The following is a 14034-nucleotide window of genomic DNA, read 5'->3' as shown; positions in this document are numbered from 1 at the left end:
GGCTGGAATTCCACTAAGCAGGAACCAGTCGGTGTCTCCAGTCGCAATCAGGCTGAAATAAAACACCGAGCTTAATATCTATATTATAAAGTAGAATGTGTGGTGTATGGATGTATGTTACTTATAGACATCAAAACCGCTTGACCAATCTTGATAAAACTAGGCAGGAATGTTCCTTGGGTACCAACTTAGACCGTAGTGTATGTATTGTAGCCCTAAAACATACTTAAGACCCTAAAAAAAAATAAAGTTGTCCGACTCTATTACTGCTATAGTATTTTATGGATCTAGGCCATGTCTACAATGTTGACATGAGAAAAGATAGAAAGGATTTAGACCTAGATCTAATTTTAAGAAATACACTTTGCGCAGATAGTTTTTTACTTTGACACATGAAAAGACAAAAGAAGATCCATTGATTTCATTATATAATAAAATTAACCTTCAATTTTGTGTTTCAAAAGCATTTTTTACATTAATTAGTTCCTTATATCTGTGATTACAGATTTCCTGACGAACATTCTTTCATTAGACAATTCCGTAATGAATCGCGTACTAAATATTAATTCGTTTTATTGTTTACTTTATAATCCCATCCCTAGATCTAAAACTCTAATTCAACTCTAAGATGATAAAACTTCTCTTCGCACAGATAGTTTTATACTTTAACACATAAACATATTAATTGAAGTCCATTCATTTCATATTTTGATCAAATAAACTTTCAAATTTGGTTTTTAAAGCTACATTCATTTACGAAAGCTGCGAAGCCGAGTTGAGATAGGCCTAGATCTATATTCATTCATGAATCGCGTACTAAAAATTATTTCGTTTAATTGTTCACTTTATAATCCCATTCATTTAACAAAGCTATCGCTCTTTTCGTTTGTAATAGATATGAATTTATCGGCTTCGCTGGTAATCCCATTTTCGCAAACCTAATTTTATTTTCGTAGCGAAAGAGAAAAAACTTGAAAGGATTATTAGTTAAGTTTAACATACATCTAAATCCAATCCACTAGATTAGTAAACACAAACTTAGACTCGAAGGCCGCGGGTAAAGTCTGGCGAACATCCTTTCATTAGACATTACCAAATGGTTACACATTAACAGTGATTAACACATCTCTCTACTGAGTCTATTCCTAGGCCTAGGTCTAAAACTCTTATTGAACTCTAAGATAATAAAACTTCTTTTCGCAAAGATAGTTTTATGCTTTAACACATAAACATACTAATTATTGTCCACTCATTTCATATTTTAATCAAATTAACATTCAAATTGGTTTTTGTAAAGCATTTTTAATACATTCGTTCGCTGTTCGCTAAATAGCCGTGTTGAGATAGGCCTATATTCATTCATGAAAAAAGGTCACGCATGCGCAACACAGAATGAACTCTATAAAAGGCAACTAGATTATGTCTACCTCAAGATCTACTTTATACTTTATACACATGAACATACAAAATTTAGTCTATTCATCTCAAATTTTAATCAAATATATGTAGGCCTACAAGCAAATGTTTTAATTTAAAAAAAAATATGGATTTAAGCCTATTAGCTATTCTGATTTGATAGCTTCATTCACACTATTTTAACATTGACACATTCGCTTTACTTATTACATTATTATTTCGTTTAATTGTTTACTCTCACTCTCAGTGACTATATCGACAGTAATGCGCAAATAAAGACCCGCGGGTCGCGGGTAACATATGTCTAGTATTCAATACATAAAAGAGCATCGTGTTCTCCGTCGATGAGAGAATTACTTAATTCAATGAACACTTACAAACAACGCAGGTCGATGAGATCAGTTAAATACATGGGGGAATGATCACAATACTAAAGAGGGGGGTGGTAAACATAAACAGGAATAATGGATAGTGGTCAGCGATCATGACGTTGGCCACAGAACACTGGAATGCAGAGTGTCCATTCAAGGCACACAACTCTTGACTAAGTGAAATGGACTAGGAGAGCTAATTTACTTATCTTTCCTAAGCGCAGTCTCAATGCGCTAGAAGATCAAAGAGATGAGCCGATATAAGATAAGATGTAGCAATATATACATGATTGCGTCAATGATAAAGAGCAATATAGCGATAATATGATGGGCATAGGTTAATGCAATTTACAAATATGTACATATGAAATGGTTATGTTTCTTACTTAGGACAGTGAGAAATACACAAAATACACATTTTTAATGCCAATGTAGTAAGTTACATCCACATTACAGAAGTCCAGTAGTGAACAAAATCTTACCCCATGGTCCAAGTGAAAAGAACAAGAGTAAGAGAGCACAAGGAATGGAGTCTGTAAATGAACGTCCCTCTACGTTCTTAATAAAATGTGACGACCGCTGGAGCAGTTTGAGCATTATATGTCGCTTGGCCGGAAATAGGAATTGGGATGGACAGCATGTGATAGATCACGCGAAACGTCCAGATAGATAGTGTGGCATCCGGTCAAGATTAGCTCTCCCCACTCATTTGTCAATGAGAACACCTGGCTAGTGGTCAAGCGTGACGTGCGCTCAGTGTCTAGACAAAGGAGAAGGGACGGTCTGGCTGCCTCGCAAGATGAAAGGAGCTTAGATCGTCTCGCGCTAGAAATAAAGTCAACAAGGTTGATAAGACTTTACACTAGAATAGAATATTGGCCCGGGTGGGCAAACTGGTGAGTAGCAAATATGGTTTGACATTCCTATTAAGATAAGGGGAAAGACGGGGGAAATAGTATGGATACACACCTTTTTACGGCATTTGATATGACAAAAAGAAAATAAATAATCTCTGCGTAATTTGATGAGGTCGATTGGTTTGCTCAGCGGACGGACCGTCACACCCTCCTCGGATCCCTATAGGCAGTAGCGACCTTAGGGGGTGGCAAGTGGGGCAACTGCCATAGGTCCAGCGCCTGTGGGGGGGGCCCCGCGATCGGTGATTTTATTGTCAACCTCGAAAAACAAATCATTCTTATAAACTAGGACTTGTTACTCAATATATTCCCAGTATATTTTTCCGGTTTAGGCCACTGGTCTCTAGTAAGCTGGTCTGTGTGACCACGTAGTGAGTGTAGTGTAATTTCGGCTGGGACCGCCTGTAAGTTGGGAAATGTTTTTATTTTTACTTTTTTTTTTAGTTAGGTTTATATTAATTGTTCCTACATCTATAGCTATAGTCTAGATGTAGACTGATTAGTGTAGTGGCATCACTGGCTAGTTAATTAGCCATGATTACCTCTGATGGAACCGGAAGTTCTGTAGAGTTGGGTAGCGTCACCCCCTTTTAGCCATCCTTAATGATCCCCTTATTGTTTTTCTATTGTTTGTCTATTGTAAATATATTATTATTTTATGTCTTCTAAAAGTATTTTCATTAATATAATATTGTTAGGATAATGGCTTTAACAAGTTGGCAGGTTCCTAATTTTAATTTTTTAATGTAAATGATGGCTGCGTCCTACTCAACGCTCCATGATGGCGGCTTTATTAAGACAAATCTAGATGTATGTTTATTATTGTCTTGCCCAACATGTGTTGTGGCGTAAGCTTTTAAGTAGGTATCATAATAATAATAATGTATGCGTTTTTATTAGCTAAATGAAGGTAATAGTATTTACCTCATGCATTTAGGTATGTGTATGTGCTAGACTAGGTCTAGTTCATTATTATTTTGTTATATTATGTCTTATGTTTGTTTATATTTGTAATTGCAGGCTATAATTCCTGCCTGTCTGCCTAACTGCTTTTACTGCTGCCAAAGTAATTATTGCTGCTGCTAGTAGCTTACTGTTGTAGTTTTGCCAAATAGCTGCTTTATTTGTTAGGTTCAGTTAAGTAGGGTTGATCAGTCGTTTAGTAGGTGTATATTTAGTTTTATTACTGTTGCTTTGGTTTCATGTAAATAAAGTATATATAAGTTGTTAAAAAAAATCTGTATGATAACCAATTACCATTTAAGATCTTAACATACATTTTTTGTTTCAAAATACCGTTCAGTTTCGGTAAAGACAGCATCTAACGACCTGACGATTCTAAGAGGCTATCATCGTTTAACCGTTTACCTTGGTGGAAGCAACCAATCCAAATCGCCCATTTCGTGTACAACATCGACGTCCATTCGGATTTTATTAGGAAAATGCGTAGAGATAAAGTTTGAACTACTGTTTGCATTATGAAAAATTGTATATGAAAGAGGCTTTTATAACATTTGTAGTAACATAAATGCAACTTTTGATAAATTGATTTTTTAAATGAAAATTAATAATCAAATATGCAGTGTTTTCTTCACTGTCGTTGGTGATAAGTTCTAAGAAGAAGACAGGTGTAGAAGAAATAAGAAATTGTACAAACAATGGTTATAGAAAACTTTTAATTAGAGACGACTGGACTCAAAAAAATCCCACCATCCTTACCCATCAACCTTCGCATTCTCTTTTAATCTAGTTTAAAAATACTCTTTCATCTCCAGATGAAGTCATGCAGAAACAAGTCAGTGAATGTATTCATAATGTATACGTCCTATTCTGCAGCGCTGTGTGAAGCTAGTTCTAAGAAAAATATTTAAATTTTACTTTGTACTTCCTTGTAGGACGGTTCCAAAATTGTATCATTTTAGCCGTGCATTTTTTTTTTTATAATTTTAAATATTTATCTGTATATCATTTCCAAAGTTAATAAAATAAGTAATGAACAAATAATCTAAAAGAAAAGTGGTTCCCTACATAAATAGGCCAATATATAAACTTCATTATTCTCATTATTTTCACATTATTTTCTTTATACCATGCATCAGTTTCTATGAAAAGTCTTTTTACGTTGTCTGTGGTTTGTCCGATTCTCACCTTACAAGATCCAAATTTTGGAAACTAATAACAGGACACCATGTCCAAAGACTAATGAGGAATGCCGTATTTACCGTGGCTACGCAGTTCTAGGTTTAGCCTACATGTTTTGCCAAATCCGATTTGGGATATTTTGTGACTTTTTAATTTAGGTGAAATGGCTACTTCTAGTTTTCTAAAAGTGAATTTATTTGTTGTAAAAATAGTTATGTAAGCTGGTTTCGTTTTAATATATATTCCCTTTTTTTTAAACAAAAATACTTCAAATAAGTATAACATTTCTTTTATTAGTAAAAATAGTGTAATAACACCATGAAAAAGAAATTAATAATTAAGTGTTTCTTTTTCAGCGAAAGCCCTATTATTCATTCAAAGGAAATTATAAACATATCCATATCTACTTATATATTTATCTAGCCATTTACAAGCATTGTCCGCGATGGTACGAGGGTTAGAAAACAAAATTTACTCAACCAGATGTTAGCATAACTTTTTTTTTAACCTTTTGCTAGCATGCCGAACATCCTACAATGTCCACGCTGACCGAAGTCAGACAGGAGACAATCAGAAACTTGTTTATTTAGGAGTCAATGAGTCAGAATTGAATAATTGATAGTTATCGTGAGACCTGGCTTTCTACAAAGCTTATATCAACTCATGCGTCTCAAATAGCCTCTGACAACCAGTCCAACTCCTGGCCTTCACGTGTGGCTCAGATATTGAGTCCGGCGGAACTGTTCTGACTAACAGAAGGGACAAAGGCGAGTAACTGGCGCCTAAACAAGTAAGCTTCGGGCAGGAGGGGCTCATTAACCATGGCTGGCTACCCATCTAGGAGAAGAAAAACTCTGAGTTCAAACCTCTGTTGCCTTGCAGCTATACCAATCATGGGAAAAGTTTCGGGAGTCAACCCTGGGGAAAAATCAGGAGCAGTGCTACACCCTGGCAGAACCTGCGACGCCGCTGACCCCAAATTGTATCGGCACTGCCGTTCATTTGGATACATCAGCTGCGTGGAGAAGGGGGGAACTGTTGTGTGGGGGACATCGTTCCGACCATATCTTAGCCCCAGGCATTCATCTCATTTACATGAAAAGATCCATAGTCGCTGCGCGACTGAATGAGGCCATAGAATATCAAGTCACTGGTAATTCATTATCTTGTTCAATAGCAACAAAGGAAACCAATACTTCAGTATTCACAGATACTGCAATTTTTTTTTTTTTGGGGGGGGGGGTTAGTCCCCTTAAATGATTATTAACGCTATTTCTCCCTCAATTTTTAAAAGACTAACTGGAGAGCTGGAGAGAGAGAGAGAGAGAGAGAGAGAGAGAGAGAGAGAGAGAGAGATTCTGTTAAAGTAAGAGACAGGTACACGTAACAAGTACAGAAGACAGGTACACAGAAAAGGTACAAAAGACAGGTATATAGAGAAAAAACAGAAGTACACTGAGCAGGTACAGAAGACAGGTACATAAAACTGACAGATACCTGCAACAGGTACAATAACACTGACAAAAGAAAAGTACAGAATACCGCACTGAAGACAATCACAGAAGACATGCACATTAAGTGGGTATTAAAGACACGTCCACAACAAAAATGAGTGTAAAAGGCATGTTTAAGTATCAACTCCGATCAAGTTGATGCTTTAAACAATTATTTATTGTACATGAATCAATAAACAAAAATACTCAATTAGTTAATTAATTATTGTTAATTATTTTTATATCGAATAAGGGAAATAACTTTAACATTATTGGTAGATATAGTTTTAAGGACTGAGTTCTTCCCATATAGATAAGCTTTTTTTTTTTTTTTAAAAAAAAGGTTTTTTTAAATTTTTACTTTTTGCTTAATATATAATATGATATAATTATTATATATTTATTCAGTAGTAACTTGCATACAAATTAAGGCACATAAAACAGTTCGTTCTATCAAACGAACATATCTTATGAACATCGTAGATACTGTTCATACCCTCTGGGAATCACAACATCAGATTTGTTCATTGATTACATTTTTTTAGTTTGCCCCAAACCTTTAAGTATTAAGTAGATTGGAAATCAATGAATAGATGTATGTGAGTATGTGTCTATGAGTATATGTGTATCAGTTGTTGAAAAGAAATGTTTGAGACAAAATCAATATAAATAACACAAAAACCAAAAGACTTAAAGAAACGAAAGTCTGTCACGTGACAATAAAATGCAGCTAATAAAAGGCATTGACCATGAAATTTGACTGTCCAGAATTCACATAGTTGTCTCCACAGAACTTTATCTTTACAGATTTACATCTTTCTTTTACAGGTCAGTCTAGTCTAATATTTATAAATATCTTTTCTTTTATAAAGCCTATTGTCAGGGCAATGATTTTGTATTATTTGATATTTAAATATGTAAATAGTAAAGTATAATTTTAATTACAAAAATCAAAGAATAATTAAATATCTCTTTTTGTTTTATAATTATACTAGTCCTGAAGCTCAGCCTGTAACACAGCTGCACATATATTAATAAACAATGATCTAAAAATTATATATCGATTTAATATAATAATATTTATACAATGATATTAAAGCGAATGATGGGAATGAAAGTAATTAAAAATAAATATGAAAATAATAAATCATAAGTTCATTAAACTGAATAAGTCATAAGTTGATTGTATTTAATTACTCTAAATAATATAATTAAAGTAAGCACCTATGTTTCTTGACAACATTGACTTCAACAATACAGTTTCTTAGCTTATGCCAAATATTCATCTCTGTGACAGGCACTGTATCAACTGTCTATGAACATCAATCTTGACAAGAATACAAGGACTGTCATTACTTCAGACCAACAAGAAAGGCAAAGAGAACTATAGCATTGTCCAGAGTACCACCAGAACTCACTATGTAACGCCTCCTCTGTTCTAGTTTTAAATATTCTCACATGGACGTTTACAATAACAATATAATCAGTTAATAAAACTATAATACGTCATCGGTGACGTCTTCAAATCTGAAAACACAAAAGCATAAATTAAATCTAATATCACCTTGAAATTAGTGGTGCTAAAAGTATAAAAACTTTTCCGTTTGATCTACATCCCTTAACAAGGAATGGACGCTCAGGGACTGCTTACTAAAAACAGATTCCTTTTGTTATTTTTTTAAATTGGTAAAAACAATATATATATATATATATATATATATAAACACAAACCAACATGCATAAGTTTATGTTACGTCCGAAATATTTTGGCATGTTTGTAAATTTTTTTATAAGTAGTTTTCAATTCAAATGTTGCTAAACTTTCAAGCACAACAAATTCTCTATAAGGATCCTTGAAACAAAAAAGTCTTGGTCTAAAAATACAAGTTAATAAAAATTCATTATAAGCCTTTGCAGCTTGAGTGATTTCAAATCTGAAAAGCAAACTTTTTGTCACGTGACACAGAATACATAGCCTATATATATGACAGAAAAGGAGATAAGCAAGTTTATTTCTACAACCAATTTTCTGGAGAGATTCTCTCAACTGTCTTAGTTACTTTCAGGTATGCTATTTGATTTTCAAATAGTTCAAATTATATTAATTAAATTGTTCTTTTCTTAACACTCCCAATAACAGAGTGCTGTTTTGTAAAGTAGTTATAAGACGTGAATGTCTACCAAGTGCTGGTTCTGTCAACTCTTCTATATGGATCTGAGACATGGACACTATACAGAAAGCAACTAAGACTTCATTCATTGGCTTCCTTCAGTCGTATAACGACTATGGTTCATCTCGAACAAGTGAAATGAAAACCTGGGCATTGTCTATTGTCGGAACAATGTCTCCCACACCGCGCAGCTGATGAGACCTATGGAACGAATATCCGATACAGTTTGGCATCAGTAGCGCCGCAGGCTCTGCCAGGTTGTAGCACAGTGTGCAGCAATCTATCTTAGGGTCACCAGCACCTTATTTTTCCTCAGGGTTGTCTCCCGAAGCCTTTACCGTTTCCGGGTATAGCCGCAAAGCAACGGGGGTTTGTATTCAGAGTTTTCCTTCCCCTAGGTGGATAGCCAACTGAGGCTAACGAGCCCCTCCTGCCCGAAGCTAACAAAGCTTATATCAACTCACTCTGTCTGTTTTAAAAAGTTGGAACATGTTATTTCTCACTGACAAAACAAGAATCAGTTAAAAAAAAAAAAAGCAATTAGTTCGTTAATTATTGATTTTGGTAATTTTGTTATGTGTTTTGTTACAAACTGTTTCTGACTACTATTTTATTGTCTCTCATGGGCGTAGGGGCGTAGCCAATTTTTTTTCTTTGGGGGGGGGAGTTTTATAGTTAGAACCATCTGTTGTGCGGTTTTAAATTAAAAAATCTCTGGACGTTTTTTTAAAACTAACCTTGAAGAGTGGGTTTTTAACATCACAACTCTCTGAAAAGGAGGGAGGTTAAACTTAGAAACCATCTAGAGGGGTGTTGAACTTAAAGCTCTTTGAAGGAGAGAATTTAAACTCAAAACCCCCGCATACAATTTTTGTGACTGTTATTTGAATGAATTTTTTTTGAAGAGGTGGTTTTTAGCTTCAAACCGGCTGGAGGAGTTTTAAACTTAAAACCTTCTGGAGGGGGTTTTAACTTAAAGCCCTCTGAATTGTTTCTTTTTAAAATCAAAACCCTTCTTGGCTACTCTCAAAAATCTGGTGACAGTTGTATACTTTAGTCTTATATTGAAATGGGGATTTTATCATTAAAAAAAATTAAATAATAGGAGGGGATTTTAAACTCAAAATTTTCTTTGCTACGATGACTTTTGATCGAATTATTTTTTTTCTATCCCCTTGGAGGGGAATTTTAAGCTCAAAACTGTCCTTGGCTGCGTTGAGGCAAGTGATGATTTAACATTAAAATCACACCTAAAATAAACACAATTAAAGCAAAAATCAGTCAAAATCCTCTCCCCCCCCCCGCTGTCTACGCCCATGTTCTCTATTACTCTATTTCTTTTTGTCATTCTCATTTCCATTTGCTGTATCGCTCAGCACTTGCAAATAAAAGTTTAATATTCAGCTTTGTTTCTTTTTAAAAGTTTTTTTTTAATGGCGTTCTTGCATTTTAAATCAAGTAAATAACTGATTCATACTGTCCATACTGCGTTTGCAAGGACATCGTTGGTTGTAGTGCAGTCACCGTATGTTCATGATGGAGCGCAAGCATGTTTTGTTAAAAGGGTTCAGTTAGTCTTATTTGCTTTTTGCCTAATACCCATGCCACAGATCCACACAGATCCATAAAGAAGGGTTGAGAGAACCATTGCCTGGTAGATATATATATATATACTAGACATATGTTACCCGCGAACCGCGGGTCTTTATTTGCGCATTACTTTCGATATAGTCACTGAGAGTGTTTTGTAAACAATTAAACGAAATAATAATGTAATAAGTAAAGCGAATGTGTCAATGTAAAAATGGTGTGAATGAAGCTAACAAATCAAAACAGCTAATAGGCTTAAATCTATTTTTTTTTAAATTAAAACATTTGCTTGTAGGCCTACATATATTTGATTAAAATTTGAGATGAATAGACTAAATTTTGTATGTTCATGTGTATAAAGTATAAAGTAGATCTTGAGGTAGACATAGATCTAAATCTACACTAATCTAGAGTTAAAAATTGGCTTTTATAGAGTTCATTCTGTGCTGAGCATGCGTGAACTTTTTTTCATGAATGAATATAGGCCTATCTCAACACGGCTACGCAGCTTTAGCGAACAGAGAACGAATGTATTAAAAATGCTTTAGAAAAAGAAATTTGAATGTTAATTTGATTAAAATATGAAATGAATGGACAAAAATTAGTATGTTTATGTGTTAAAGCATAAAACTATCTTTGCGAAAAGACGTTTTATCATCTTAGAGTTCAATAAGAGTTTTAGACCTAGGCCTAGGAATAGACTCAGTAGAGAGATGTGTAACCATTTGGTAATGTCTAATGAAAGAATGTTCGCCAGGAAATCTGTAGTCACACAGATATCAGGAACTAATTTATGTAAAAGATGCTTTTGAATAATCTAGTGGATTGGATTTAGATGTATGTTAAACGTAGCTAATGATCCTTTCACGTTATTTCTCTTTCGCTACGAAAATAAAATTAGTTTTGCGAAAATGAGTTTACCCCAAGTCGATACATTCTTATCTATTAAAAACGAAAAGAGCGATAGCTTTGTTAAATGAATGGGATTATAAAGTGAACAATTAAACGAAATAATTTTTAGTACGCGATTCATGAATGAATATAGATCTAGGCCTATCTCAACTCGGCTTCGCAGCTTTCGCAGATGAATGTAGCTTTAGAAAACCAAATTTGAATGTGAGGCACACAATGAACATAAATGTGTATGAGTTCATTTAGATCTGGCCTGCAGGTTTCACTGTAGCCGCCACTGCCTTCCACTAACGTGCAAGGTTCATTGTTGCCGCCTATGTCTTAACACCCCAACACCCCTCAACTCAAGAAAACATTAAGAAACTGGAACAGACACAAAATAGAGCAGTGAGATTCATAACAAACGAATATTCACATTTGACTAGAGTAACACCTTTAGTAAAATCACTAAATTTAGAAAGCCTTCAGGACAGAAGGCTCAAAAGTAAAGTAGCAATCATACATAAAACACTGAACCATAATCTTCAAATACAAAAACAAAATTTAATAAAATACTCTGAAAGACACAAAGATAAAGGCACATTCCTCGTCCCATATGCTAGGACAAATTTGTACAAATACTCCTTCTTCCCTAGTGCTATTAGAGCATGGAATGGGTTGCCTGAGCTAGCCAGGAAAACCAGTGACTTGGCAGAATTTAAGTCATTGGTTAATATGCATGACTAAATGCATGACGCGTAGGACGTAATCATCTTCTTTTTTGAAGTAACGTCTGTATTATATAAGATAAGAAGAGTTCACTAGCTTGCCACTAGCACAGGGTCACAGTACGTGCCGCTCTCTAGCGTCTCGTTGTCTCAAGAACGATAATCTACATCAACTCCCTGAGAGATGCGCTCCAATCGGTAACAAGCCTAGAAGGATTTGTCCTCCTGAAGAGAATTGGTGAGAACTTCATTACTAGGCGTAGTGCCTTTAAGCTCCCTTACAGGTCAAGTGACTCTGCAGACAAACTATTCCGCAGCTCTCGGAGCTGCGACACTCTTGCAAGAGATGCGCCACTGTCTCAACCGACTCTCCACAGAGACGGCAACGGGCATCAAAATTTGGCCGGAACCGGGCAAAGTAAGCACCAACAATACTTTTCCTGACCAGATAACCTACTCTGCTTCTCACCTGCTAACCACACTGGCAATAACTCCTTCTACAATTCAGACGGTTCTAGACTATCTGTAGCTCTGTTTCTCCATCTACGTAGTTGGAATCAACTGTCAGCCATCTTATCTCAACGTAAGTTCACCACATCTCTTTTTACAGTGTACTGGTGCGCACCAGCGTAGGAGCAGAGATATAATAAAATATCTTTCCCATAGACATATATATATATATACATATATATATATATATATATATATATATATATATATATATATATATATATATATATATATATATTATATATAGCCTGGACATGGAAATATTTTAACACTACTAAAATGTGAAATTTGTTTAAAAAGTTGAAACAAGGCGTTGTTTTGTGAAGTAGTTATAAGAAGTAAAGTTGTTGTTTTTTCAACCCTAACCTATGTACATTTTTACACACAATATATTTTTTTGTTTTGTTTCTCCTTCTTCTTAGGTTTCATCATTTAAAAAAAAAACATGACTCAAAGAATGCTCTATGTTGCACTTGTCCTGGGATTGTTGGGTCAAGTTGTCTCTGAAGACGCAGAGACCGCTCTTGCATCTACAAGTCTACAATGTCAATCACGAGTTGCAGGTTGTAAAGCCTCAAATAACAATGTACTAAGTTTGTACACGTCTTCAAAATATTGTGAAGCCATTAAATACTCAACACCAAGTTTTGCTTCTCTGACTTGCTTGGTTGTAGACAGCGGCTGCACTCTGACCGAGTACTTCAGAATGAGAAATGCTGCTTGTGGAACAAGTTCAACAACTGGTCTGGATACTGCCGAAAACGTTGGCATCGCTCTTGTATCAAGTAGTCAGCAATGTAGATCGAAAGTTTCAAGCTGTATATCCTTGGACACCACAGTAAAAAATTTGTACGCGTCTTCCAAATATTGTGAAGCCTTGCAATATTCAGCATCCAGTGTTACCGCTCAATCTTGTCTGGTAGGAAGCAGCGGCTGTACCCAGAGCGAGTACGACAGCTTGAAGCGAGCCGCGTGTACAGCAAGTTCTTTGATAGTTGGAACTTTATCTATGTTTTTATGTTCCCTTATTTATCTATTTACAAATTTCTTTTGAAATGCCTTAAAAGTACGCTGTATTCTTTCTAAAAAATAGACATTGTAGAAATTAGGATGAAAACTACTTATGTTTAATTAGTCTTTCCTTCTAAACATAAACGAACAAAATAGGATACATGGTTGATGATGCAAACAGATAATGTGTTTTGTTTTAACATTGTATTTTGTAAGGACATCTTATTTAAATATCACGGTTAAAAAAAACACAAAACTATTTTTTTTTATATTCCCAGACATTGTTCATCATATGAAAACATATAGAAATGAGTTGAACAACTCAAAAGTTAAGTATTTAACCTATCGCCGAATTTATTTGTAACTGTAACTTCGTTTGACCCGTATATCTCTTCATATTATTATTTCATATGTACTCACTAACTTTCATACTATAAGGGACAGTCCTGACAGGAACACGAACAATGTACTCTCCGATTCGACAACTTATCTCACTTAAACTGTCTTTTTGTATTCAACATGTATGTATATGTTCTAAATAAATTATTAATGAAAATTTTATTTCAAACTTATTTTGTCTTTGTATAGACGTGTAAACTTGATTATATAGACACAGAGTTGTACAAGCTAAATACTTAAATAAGTACATAAAATAAACTAATTGATACAAATTTAGAATGTCTGTCTAGAGAGAAACAATTGGATTGGATACTATTAGTACGAATAAAAAAAAAAGAAATGAAATCAATTTATTGTTTGAGTGTCTTAGGAATTAGTTATTTGTTTAGTAAAGT

At 34.6% G+C, this 14034-nt stretch overlaps 1 long non-coding RNA gene across 1 annotated transcript; it reads left to right on the top strand.

The window, feature by feature from the left end:
* The first annotated feature begins 7122 nt into the window (after positions 1 to 7122).
* On the top strand, positions 7123 to 13801 carry LOC106070773 (uncharacterized). Its single transcript, XR_008779017.1, has 3 exons — positions 7123 to 7167; positions 7637 to 8405; positions 12652 to 13801. It is a non-coding gene; the product is annotated as an uncharacterized LOC106070773 (long non-coding RNA).
* The last annotated feature ends 233 nt before the right edge of the window (positions 13802 to 14034 follow it).

This window comes from Biomphalaria glabrata, chromosome 7 (assembly GCF_947242115.1).
Source record: "Biomphalaria glabrata chromosome 7, xgBioGlab47.1, whole genome shotgun sequence".
Classification (NCBI taxonomy): domain Eukaryota; kingdom Metazoa; phylum Mollusca; class Gastropoda; family Planorbidae; genus Biomphalaria; species Biomphalaria glabrata.
The sequence above is the reverse complement of the archived record's forward strand: the minus strand, read 5'-3'. Positions and strand labels throughout refer to the sequence as shown.